This window comes from Otolemur garnettii, unplaced genomic scaffold (assembly GCF_000181295.1).
Source record: "Otolemur garnettii isolate 467f Iridium unplaced genomic scaffold, OtoGar3 scaffold00090, whole genome shotgun sequence".
NCBI lineage: Eukaryota > Metazoa > Chordata > Mammalia > Primates > Galagidae > Otolemur > Otolemur garnettii.
This window is the reverse complement of record NW_003852485.1, coordinates 105,770-118,275: the sequence shown is the minus strand read 5'-3', so window position 1 is coordinate 118,275 and position 12,506 is coordinate 105,770.

The window sequence follows — 12,506 nt, the reverse complement described above, 5'->3', positions numbered from 1 at the left end:
AAAAAAAAAAAAAAAAAAAAAAAAGTTGCCCAGCCCTTGGATAACTTAAAGTAATTAAATAGCAATTGATAAAACTGCAAACTTAAATAGAAAGTGGGCTCCAGAAACTGCAAATTGCAGTTCAATCACAATTTTTCTTTCATTACGAAGTTTATTTCAACCACATAATAGCAATAAAACTTATATTTAAATAGCATTTTACATTTTAGAAAGCATACTCATATGTTATTTCAAGTTCCTTCAATAGAATAACAATATGTAACGCCTGCTTTACAGCGACACATTTGGGCTTTGTTTAAGGGTCAAAATTGTCTAATAATATCTTTGGAAACTTTTGATTTCATATAACATGAAAATATGAAGATAGAGACAAGAACTCCAAATCCTATGGAATCTAGAAACAAAACAGACTCACTTTGAGATGTGCACTTTGGCAGTATATTTGCATGTGCATGTCTAATTCCAGTAAATTTACCAACAATTTGCCAAGGAGTACCTGTCATTGAAGCCTAGAAGTCAAACTCAAAGCAGTGAAGGCAGACAAGGCCCTTTCCCCCCCCACTCATTTCCTGATGGGTAGAGCAATGATGTGCTACACTTTTATTTTCACTCATCTGCACTTAAGGGCCCACTACCCACCATGACTATAAACCCTTATTTTCAATTTTTAAGTACACCAAATAATTTAAAGTTCTCTATGTAGACAAAACACTGCTAGAAAAACGTTTACTATTCCTGTACAATCCAATAATTTGAAGTACATTCCCTGTCCCTTTAGCATTCCATTTTTGAAAAGTTTCTCACTTCAGATTTGGAAAATGACAAGGAAATGTCAATAGTCTTCAAAGGTCTCCAAAGTTAGTTTTAGCAGCCTCAGTTAAAGAAGGCATTGGTTAAGAAAGAAGAATTAGTCACAGATGTCCTCTTAACCCCAGGAGTTTCTTATAGGCGTCCATTAATATTTTTAATGCATGAAGTAACATTTTAATCAAATAGCTGGAATATAACTTCTTGACTGGAAGAAAACAATTTTTCCCCAAGAAATTAATACAAAGGGAATGTAATACAGTACCCAGTTATTAAGGCAGTGAAAAAATAGTAGTAAATACTAGGTGTGGTGGTGTTGGAGGAATGTGTGTCTGTGTACCTATGCATATGAGATAAATCACTGCTCCCGTCCCTATGAACCTCTCTCCATCTTATTTAAATCACATAGTCACATGAATGTGGTCCATATAAGCCCTGATAAGATAGCCATATGTATAAAAAACTATGTAGCAGAGCACAAGAAAAGCATCTGGTTTTTTTTTTTTTTTCCTGAGCACACCTTGTTACTCCTTGGGGTAAATCATGGTGCCCAGTTAAGGTTCTCTGCTTTCCTAGGAGATTTTTCTAGCTGTCATCTTATTTGTCAAAAAGCAATAGCTTAGTGTATGTTCTGGAATTAGGAGTTTAAGGATGTCAACAAGAAAGCTTTATACTAAATGTACTAATTACTAAATTTAGAATGGTATTCCTCTACCTTTCTTTTTTCAATTCAACCCCTAGAGTTAGCATTCTATCAGTATTTATGAGTGATAATCCTTAGTAGGGTGTGGCAAAATTCTCAATGTGATATTATGCTAAGAGTCACACTTCATGCATACAACATATATACTATTTGCTTGCTGAAGTCATGTCTTGACAGGGGGATATATCTTTGGAGAAAACCACCAGCACTCATTATCTCCAGCATTTATTAGCTTCATTCATTGGCTTATTTATTCATGCAAATAGTTATCTAGCTCCTACTATATAGCAGATACTCTTTTTACCTACCCCCAAACAACTTTCCCCTTTTTCCATGTAGCACAGCTCAGATTTAGTTCTAATGTCTACTCTTACCCCACATGGCTCAGCTAAATCCCCACTGATTTAAACCAATCTTGAGTTCAGTCTCCTTCAGAGGATTTATTTCATGAGGTATAAAAATCCCAGGACTGGCCAATGAAAATTGAGAGGAGGTCTGCGGCAGGAGCTTCTGGGAAAGCTCCTGTTTTTTCTTTTTTTGTTCTTAAGAAAAGTTGTACAAGGAAGAAACTGTGATAGTTAGTTTTATGTATCAACTTAGCTAGTTTACAGTACCCAGCTACTCAGTTAAACGCTAATTTAGATATTTCTGTGAAGATATTTTATAGATATAGTCACTTAGGTTCTATGCCAGAACCTAAGTGAGGGTCTGCAAGAAAGGAGAGGAGGCCAGTCCATGGACAAAGAAAGATTTTAATAGAGGGGAAAAGGAAAAAGGAGACTGACCAGGTGTCAGCTCAGCTCACACTCAGTTGCAAAAGGCTTTTGTTAGCCTTATCGTATAACTCAAATGGGGCAGTGAGCCCAGAGTACTGCCTGGGGCTCTTCTCTAGTGTGGGTCAAGATACAAGTAGGGTGTTTCCAGGAAATCCAGCCTTGAGGCACTTCAGGAATCTGGGGAAGAAGGGATTTTTGGTTTCTGACCTGATTTTCTAAAATGGCTGTGTTCCTGTCAGGGTTATGAGAATTCCTTTCTCACAACTCCCCACTTTTTTATTTTAAGAAATGGGGCACAGAACTCTTTCAAAACTGCTTCCTGTTGGATAGGGATGCAAAGATTTTTAGGAGTTTAGGGGGGAGTAATTGGGGTTAGGAAGGTTTGGTATTGTCTGGAATGAGCCTCTTTCAGAAGGAGGACCTGGGTGACACGTTGTTGGGTAAAGCTGAGAAAGGTGGTCTGAAAGAAGTAAAGGGGTGATTAGAGGTAAGACACAGGGGAGTCAGCTTTGTGGGTCAAGCCAAGAGTCACTATCTATAAGCAGTTGACTTTAAGTGAAAGAGGTTATCTGTGATAATTTGGATGGGCTTTATCTAATCAGTTTGAAAGTCCTTAAGGGCAAAACAGTTTTCCCTGAGGAAAAAGAAATAACTCTCTGGGTCTGAGAGTTTCCAACTAATTTTGACTTGTCAGTTCCCACAGTTACATAAGCCAATTACTTGAAACAACATGTATCTCCTTCTGGTTCTGTTTTTCATACATTGTCCTTTTTCATCTCTGGAAATTCAGATGAAAGAGCATAAACATGGCAAGAACCTGGGTCTTTGACAATGTGCATGAGTTGTTGAGTTAATCAACTCTAGAGCCTCCCTTATTGGGACTCCTTGTAATGAGAGAATAAAGCCTTTCATTCCTTCAGCCTCTGTGAATGTAGTCCTCTCTTACTTGAGGCTGAAAATAACCATGCTAACACAGAAACCATCAGAAAAGAATTAGTACTGTATATGGGATCACAATTAGCCAACCACAGAGAGTTTAAGATAACAATCTTCTGGTATTTGAATAATTTTCTTTCAGATAAGGAAGAACTAACTCACTTTCACTGGCTAGAATGTAAGATTAAATGAATGCATTTAAGTACAGAAACTAATTATTATCTCTTTGAAAGACTGATTAAAAAGTAGCAAAAGAGGTTTAGTAAAGAGAGGTTCTCCTGTGGCAATAGGCCATTCCATTCCATGGAAGGAAAATTTGAAAACAGTATTCATATTCACAAATAATAAAACTGTGCTCAATGCTTTTGGAAATTATTGAATAACTATTTTGTTTTTTATTTTATACTAATGAGACCCTACCACAATGATCCTTCATCTGCATGATTTCTAATTTTCTTTTTCTTTTTATTAATTTTATTGTTTCAGGTTAATTTGAGGGTACAAATAATTAAGTTACAATGTTTGCATTTGTTAGATACAGTCCCTCTTATAATTGTGTCCCACCTCCTAAGAGGTATGTCATACACTCTAACGTTGTGCCCCGCAAGTGGGGGCACATCCATGCCCCTCTCACCTCTCCTCTCTCCACTTCCTTGTTTTCCCATCTCCCACCTTGAAATGATTTGAGTTTTTCTTTCATGTGAGTGTGTATTACATCATCTACTGGCTTCCATTCTTGTAATACTTTACTGAGAAGAATATATTTCAACTTTATCAAGGTTAATATAAAAGTTATAATAAATTCTCCATCTTTTTATGACTGAATAGTATTCCATGGTATACATATACCACAGTTTATTAATCCATTCCTGGGTTGATGGGAATTTAGGTTGTTTCCACATCTTGGCAATTGTAAATTGAGCTGGAATAAACAATCTAGTGCAAATATCCTTATGCTAAAATTATTTTTTTTCTGGGTAGATGCCTAGTAGTGGGATTGTGGGATCAAATGGGAGGTCAAGATTCACCATTCTTCCTTCCAAAGAGGATGTATTAGTTTGAGGTCTCACCAGCAGTGCAAAAGTGTTTCCTTCTCCACATCCATGCCAGCATCTGTAGCTTTGAGACTTTGTGATGTGGACTATTCTCACTGGGGTTAGGTGATTCTCAGGTTGGTTTTGATTAACATTTCTCTGGTGATCAGGGATGATCAACATTTTAAAAAATATTTGTTAGCCATTTGTCTGTCTTCTTCAGAAAAGGTTCTGTTCATATCTCTTGCCCAGTGGCAGATGGGATTGTTTGTTCTTTTTTTGTGTATTATTTTGAATTCTCTGTAAATTCTAGTCACCAATCCTTTGTCAGATTTATACCTTACAAATACCTTTTCCCAGTCTGAAGGTTGTCTTTTTACTTTGCATGTCCTTAGCTGTGCAAAAGCTTTTCATGATTTGTAATTTTAATGGCTCATAGCTGACTATTTTAGTTCTATTCCACACTTGGGGTTACATTTACAGTAAAATTACAAACAGCTGCAATTTCTGCCCCAAGAATATGTGTAGGTGTGTGCAAAATGCTTAATGTCTTCTGCAGGAAACAGGTGTTGCATGGGCAGTGTCCACTGGAATGAAATAAATTCACTCTCAGGCTGGAAGTGTGTAATCTAATTGCTAAAATTTGTTTTTGTGAGTTACACACATATGAAAAGGGGCATATGACAGAAACATTGAAATACTCTTAAAAAGAAAAGCCTACATTTCACTGTTGCACCATCTTCACAAGTTAATCATTTCTAAAAAATTTCAGTTACTTTGAATAACAACTACACAGAAGTGCAAAACAGTAGGTGGGAGCCTGCAAGGAGTGACAGACGGCAATTTGCGGGGTTCTCTTTCCTGGACCCACTCAGTACGCTTGAGGAATATTGAAACTGCATAGAGTTTTAAAAACTTATTTGAACTTTTGTTGGGTTTGGCTTTAAATAGAAGCTTAACTTCCTCATTCTGAAAGAAGTTTTTTGTTTATTTTGTTTTGTTTTTTAGAAACGCACACTAGATTTTATAATGTACACTTGCACTGACCTCACTGTTCCTTTCTGTCCAGTAATAAAAGTGCCACTTTTTGAGCACTTACCATATGTGCAGTGTGTTAGTACTGGGGATACAAAAATGGAGAAAAGTAGTGATTTCCAGTGCTTCAGAAACTATGAAAAAATAGCTCATCCATATAAAGTGATGTTCTATAAATTTTGGGTAAAGAAATGTGTCAAAAAATTTAATATTGTGGCCAAAGTCTCTTTTCTGGGCTGATTTGGTTACTAATATTCAGAAGCAAAGAAAGGTCTTAAAACTCCTTTTGAACTATGCCAGATGGTGAGTCTTAGCAACAGTGCAAATTCCTGTGGCTCACACAGTTTCCAGGATATACAAGAGGATCAAATACCTTCTTTCCTGATGGGTTGGTCTGATCTTACTCTTAAGATCCCCACCATGATAAGAGAACATACCTTGATTAAGCTGAACATTGCATATGAAACCAAACACCTTAAGATAACTTATTAACCTATCTAGAAATTAACTATCTACTTTAGTGTTCTCCAAATGTGGTCCACTGGCCATGTGCAGAAGAATCTGTGGGATGCTCATTAAAACAGTACATCACTAGTTTCCATCTCTCCAGGTCTACAGAATCAGAATTTCTAGGGTAGGCTCAACACTTTCATTTCTAACAAGCTCCCTCAATTGCTTTTTACATTGGCTGAGTTGATTAATAAATAGATAAGCACTGATACTGGGTCAGATACCACTCAACTTGCTGACCCCCAAGGCTGACATAGATGGATGACATCATGTTGGGATCTCACTTTCTCTGGTTTCTGGTTGGCTCTGGCCAACCAACTATCTGCCAGTTGATTGGAGAAAAGGAAGAGAGTAAGTGAGCTATTTATTTCCTGGGCTTCCCCATTGCTGTGTTGCTTGTAGACAGCCTTCTGCAACCCACAGAACTTTCTCTTTCTCAATCCAATGACTCAGACCTCTCATCCTTTTGGGCCCAGATGTGATAATAGCTGCTTTGATGTTACTGGCCCCAGAGTGCTGCACTATTCCCCAACACTACCTTCACTTTATAAATAATAGTCTTGACTGAAATAGATATAGTTAATAACATTTATAACTACATAATATGTTTTGAGAATTGCTTTTATATTCTTTTCTAATTTTTATAACATAATATGATGTAAGTAAAACAGGTTTTTTTTTTTTAAATCACCATTTTATTTATAAGAAAACTAGGGCCAATAGAAGTAAATACTTGTGAAAGTTCATCCGGCTGGTCAATGGGAGAACTGATGAGGAAGTCTAGTTCTGTCTAGAACAATGGTTCTCAACTTGTGGGTCGTAACCCCTTTGTAACAATGAAAATACATCCTGCATATCAGATGTCAGACATTACAATTCATAACAGTAGCAAAATTACAGTTATGAAGTAGCAACAAAAATAATTTTATGGTTGGGGGTCACCACAACATGAGGAACTGTATTAAAGAGTCGCAATATTGGGAGGCTTTCGGAAGGTTGAGAACCACTGGTCTAGAACTCTTCACTGCCTCAAGCTGCCAGTCCCTTCCTTTTTTAACCATATGTCACATAAGCTGGTACCATTACCTGATAGAACTGCAATTGACATTACATTTTGGGGAATGACAATAAACAGTGAAAGAAAGAATTCAAAGTTATCCATATATTCATTTCTACTGAGGCTAAGACCTAGGGAGAGGCATGTTCTCAGAAGCTTCTTCAGCTTATTTACTGTGGTGCATGTGACTTAGCTGTACATTCCTCTGGCACCCTTTGCACCATCCTGAGGCAGAATCTCCCAGAGCATCTCTGACACTGTGCCTGTGTCTCTCGCTCTTCCTTCAGTTGGCAGCTCCTCATGGCCCAGGTCTATTTTGTTTTTTTCATTTGCTACTGTGTCTACAATTCCTAGACTAGTTCTGGGCACAGAGTAGGTGCTTAATAAGTATTTGTTAACTAGATAAAGAAGCAGATATATGTCTTCTACATTCGTATACCAGCATGGTATAAAATCTTGGGCTCACTTAACTGCTTCCCAGTCTTTCTTGTCCTCTAATCCAGCCAGTTGCCAATTGCTGTTGATTCTGCTTTTGGAATTTCTCTTAGATATGTTTGTTTATTCTCATTTCTATTGTCACTAGCCTAATTTGCTTTCTCAGTGCTGTTTTCCTTGGAATTGGTTGAAATGGTTTTCTAAACTAGCTGTTTTATTTTTATTTTTACTTTTTATCCATATCTATGCCAGCCTGGTCATTCTAGAATCTGGTTTGGACCATCTTATCCCTCACCAAGTTTTAAAGGACTCCAAAACAATAACCTAGGAATGTTGGCATATCAACACAATGCCAAGTACCTTGCTCTTCATTTACTTCCCCAAACATCCTTTTATATTCTGTGTTTTAGCACCGCTGAACTTCCTCCTTTTTCCTTTATTCCTGGTTTCTTCCCATCTCCCTTTTTTTGCTGATACTGTTGTAATCCCTGAAATACCTTTCTTTGTCTGGTCCGTTTGTCCATAAGCCTAAGCTAGCAATTTTTCCTGATTTCGAACTCCCCACATTACCTTATCTGTATCATTTCAATGGCATTTAATACTTTCTAGTAATAGTATTTGCATTACCCCTGTATGTCTTAACCTCTCTACAAGATGGTAAGATCCTTGAATCAGGATGCATCTTTGATGATCTTTGTATCCATCTTATTACACATGGTGCTTTGTACTTAGGGCATACCAATTAATATTTGTTGAGTTAATGTATTTAATTGCATAAAGTATGGAAAAGAAATGTGGCATTTGGATCAATGAAAAAGTTAGTGGATGAGGTGACCCTAAAATATGGAAAGAAATCAGAAGGATATGTTGTTGTAGCAAAGGCATAGAGGAGAGAGAAAGTGCAGCATCACCGGACCCTTGGAGAGGCCTTGCTTACTTGAGTAAGATGAGAATAAGGGATACTGGATACTACATATTTGGGGAGAAAACCAGGAAATTTGGGAGACTTGAACCAGAGGGTGATGAGCAAACATTGAATGTGCTCTTCATAGTACAAAGATGACAGAAATCTTTGCAATAGGCAGAGAGATGGAATGAGTGGAAAGGAGTATTGAGGTTGTGATTATAAAGTCCTGTAATTAGGGGCTGAATATGACTGAACAAATATATGGCCACAAAGATAATGTGGACCTGGGAACCAACAGTGAGTTGACATGTTCATGTAGATAGTGGTGCAGGGTAAATGACTATATAGACCTTGGGGAAAAGCCTTTGAGATTCAGGATGCTTTGGGGTTGTTCATATAAGAAATGTCTGGTAGTAGCAATGACTTTGGGGATGGAGGTTGCCTCAGAACTGGATAAGGGGTCGGGGAAGATGTTCACCTCTGTGAAAGGAATGACAGCACTCCTGTACTTCCCAAGGGCCTCTTCTAGATGTGATATGCATTGGATATCCATTTCCAGTGGGAAATACTGATGCTCAAAGCCATTTTGTCTGGGTTATAATTGCAATTCTGTTTGGGTCACAGCAGAATTTCCTTCCTAATGTAATTCTATGCTGAATGTCTGATTCTGAACCTAAGAGTAATTCAACATGGACAGTGAAGCATTGGGAGTGCCTGGATTTTTTTTTCTAGGCTTTTAAATGCTTTACTGAACAAATCTAATTGCTCAATTTCTCTGCCAGAATCTCATCACTGGTTAAATAATCAGTAGTATTCACTTCAAAGCAATATTGTGAAGCTTAATTAATGAATGTCTTATTTATAAATTCTTACAAAGAATTGTTTTACTTCAAAACTTCAGGATAAGACCAAATTGAACTTGAATTTTTTTGTGTCAGTGGCTTTTTCAAAGAAACAGTCTCATTTTCTCCCTCTGGAGAAGTCAGCATAAACATGGTTAGATTTTATCTAAACAAAAGAACAAGGGATTTTCATCATTCTACCATAAAATGGAATTTTTCTTGGAAAGAAGGTACTTTTCTATTCATTGTTCAATTTTGACTTTTGACTTTACCTTCTCCCACTGCCTGTCAATTATCTAGAACTAGGGAACACTTAGATTTAAGTGGTGAGCAGAGTTTATCCAGGGAGACAGAATCAGGGCAAAGTTGCATATTACATTCATCTTTAAATTTCTGTTCCCTTGGCTGTCTGTGGCCTGTAACTATGGCTACATGGTCAAATATTGTTTTTTCATATCTACCTCTCTTGGGGTATGTGGGCAAATGCCAAAGAACAAAATAGCTGGAATAATGGTTTTGAGAAATCTCTCCATGTTTTAAAAACCCATTTATTGTATGGGAGAGATGATAACTCTATGTAAAAATCTTATTTGGGTATCATACAAAAATAACCCCACTGTTCTCTGTGGTATTTGGCCATCTCCTGTTTTTTTTTTTTTTTTTGTTTGTTTGTTTGAGGGTAAAACAAGGTTAGATAAACCACAAGCACCATTCTACTGGAGTCAAGGTTACGGCACAGAAAGAAGGGGTTGGTGAATATCAAGGTCAACGACTGCAGAAAATAGAAGGAGAGGTAAACTCTAAAAAGGGGAGTTTGGTTTTCAAAAACTGTGAAGCAGGTTTTAAAAGCTGACTTCAATATTCTTTCCTGTTTCCTCTCCCCACACACTTCCGCTCCTCTCCCTATTCTTCATGGGGCTGTCTGGGCCTCTGTGCCCTTAAGTGTTCATGGAACCCAAAGTTTCCTTGCTAAAGTACTGGTTGGCATTTGAGGACGTGTTGGGGGTGCCTGTGGCTTAAGCCTATGCAGAGATGACTGTGGTCCTCTTTACATGGATAAAGAAAGGGAAGATGGGCTTGGCCCAGTGAAGATATGGTTGGGTGTGGATGGAGTCTTTTGCTGGAAATGGGGGGAGGAGGACTCAAGTGGTAAAATTTTAGGCACTATACAAGTTAGTGAAAGAGCTGTCTCTGAACTCTTTAAATCACAGAACAGAGAGAGTTTGCCTGAAAACACAGAACAATAGATTACTATAAAGTCATAACAATAGATTACTAGAAAAGTCACTTGTTTGAGACAATCAATGACCTTTATACCCAGCTCTGAGGCACTATATTTGATTTTCACAATTAAAAGGAATCTTTTAAGAGATTTGGAATCAAATTAATGTTTTTCTTATCTAGTTTCCAGCTGGAACAAGATTCCAAAGTGCCAGAATTCTTGTGACAACTACATTTCACTGATATCCAGCCCAATTCTGCAGACGAGAGAGGTTTGGATGACAGTTATTAATAGTGCTGAAAAACTTCATAAAAGCACTCACAATTTTGGCTCCTTGTCCTGTGGAATTATAACTTCTTTTGATTTTCCATCTCTAGAACTTTTCAAAAGAACACTAGAGTGGGAAATGCTTTAAAATTATACTATTCACATTCCATGAACTCACTGTGTGAAATTTATTGGCCTTTTGTAAGGAAAAAAAATTTTTTTGCAAAGAATATGTGTTGTTATATCATTATCACAATACAAAGAGTCATAGGTTGAGAAATGCTAAAAGGAAAATAAGAAAAAAATAAATTCCTGTTTTTATCTTATAGGGCAAATAAATATTGAGTTTCTCACAAGAGACCTATGAAGTATTTTATAAGCAATAAATCCTTAATCTCCCAAGAAGGCAGCATGCTATGTTGGGATAGGAATCAGAGAGCAGATTTTCCTCTGACTAGCTCTGTAACATTGCATACGTATGGCAAGCACTTCTGGTTGTCTGCCCTAAAGCCGGTCTTCCAATCCAGGCTAATCGCTCTCCTCATTAGTCATGTCTCCCATAGGCTGACAAACCTTCACTTCCAGGAAGACTAGATTGCTCTTCATCCCATAGATACATAGACTCATGGTTGGTCTGAACTAATCAAGGATGTCCCTCTCCTTTGTCAATGAGTTGGTTAGTGGTGATCAGGTAATCCTCCTGTCTGAGGAAATGAGAGGGGAAGTCAGCTGGGGTCTCTCTTGAAAAACTTTCTTTGCACTTTAAATAAGAACACAGGAGACACCAACTTAACCCAGTGACCTAATGTTTCAGCACCAAAAAGGAGGCAAAGTGAAGTCATGGGTCGCCTGATACGTTGCAATGTGAGGTAGATAATTGTTGGCTACTGAGTATTCTTGACAAAATGTCAGTTGAGGCAGTCACAAAGGCCTGTGTAGTTTTAAGAGAAGGGGGCATTGATTCCACCTCTTGATGTGGGACTGGCAAGGTTCAGGAAGAGCATGTGGGATGTAAAAATTGTTGTGGCCAATTTGGGAAAATACAGTCTGCCACAGAGAATAACCTCAACTCTGGATTAACAGGAGATGATGTTGAATTGTATTTCCTTCCTTTATATTCTGTTAGATACCTTATGTATTTCCACAAAACTAACTTTTTCATTTTACATGTGAGTGCTAGAGTGAGTTTCTATTACTTACAATCAGAATAGCCTTGACTCATGGGTGTAAGTAATGGTTTCAGATACTCTTCTCCACACTTGGCATCTGTCTTCAGAAGAATCCATTTCAACCCTTACCTTATTCTAACAGGTCATGGTTAGATTGCTGAAAAGCACACACAGTCTCTGATACCTAGGAAAAAATAAGTGCAATGTGACTGCCAGGTTGGTAGGACTCTGTTATATCAAGACAACTAACAAAGCTGGCCAGGCTGGATATTGCGTACTCAGTAGCAGGCACCATCACTGATTCTGCAGCTAACAAACTACTGTCACAAACCTCTTGAGCAAGTGTGGTTCAGGAGCTGCATGCATCTGAATACCATGGATAACAAAGATGCAGATTCCTGGCCCCTACTGGAATTGCTAGTGTATGGAGGAATCTGTATTTTAAAAGCTTTCTGTGTGAAGCTTTTCCCTAAATCTGTGTTTCTCAAACACTAATGGGAATCTGACATGGGAGCACAAAGTTCATGACATTCTGCACATGTAAGGTACTCCCCATCAATGCTGATCTGCAAATCACACTTTAGCAAGTCTGTGGTCCCTGGACCAGCAGCATCAGCATCACCAGGGAACTGGTTAGAAATGCAAATTCTTACACTATATTCCATATCTACTGAATCAGAAATTTCTGGGGTAGGGCCAGCAATGTGTGGTTGAACAAGCCCTCCAGGTGATTCTGAGGCTCACTAAAGTATGAGCACTACTGCCCTAAAGACCACCTCAGTGCTGGAGAACAGTAGTTCCCAGAC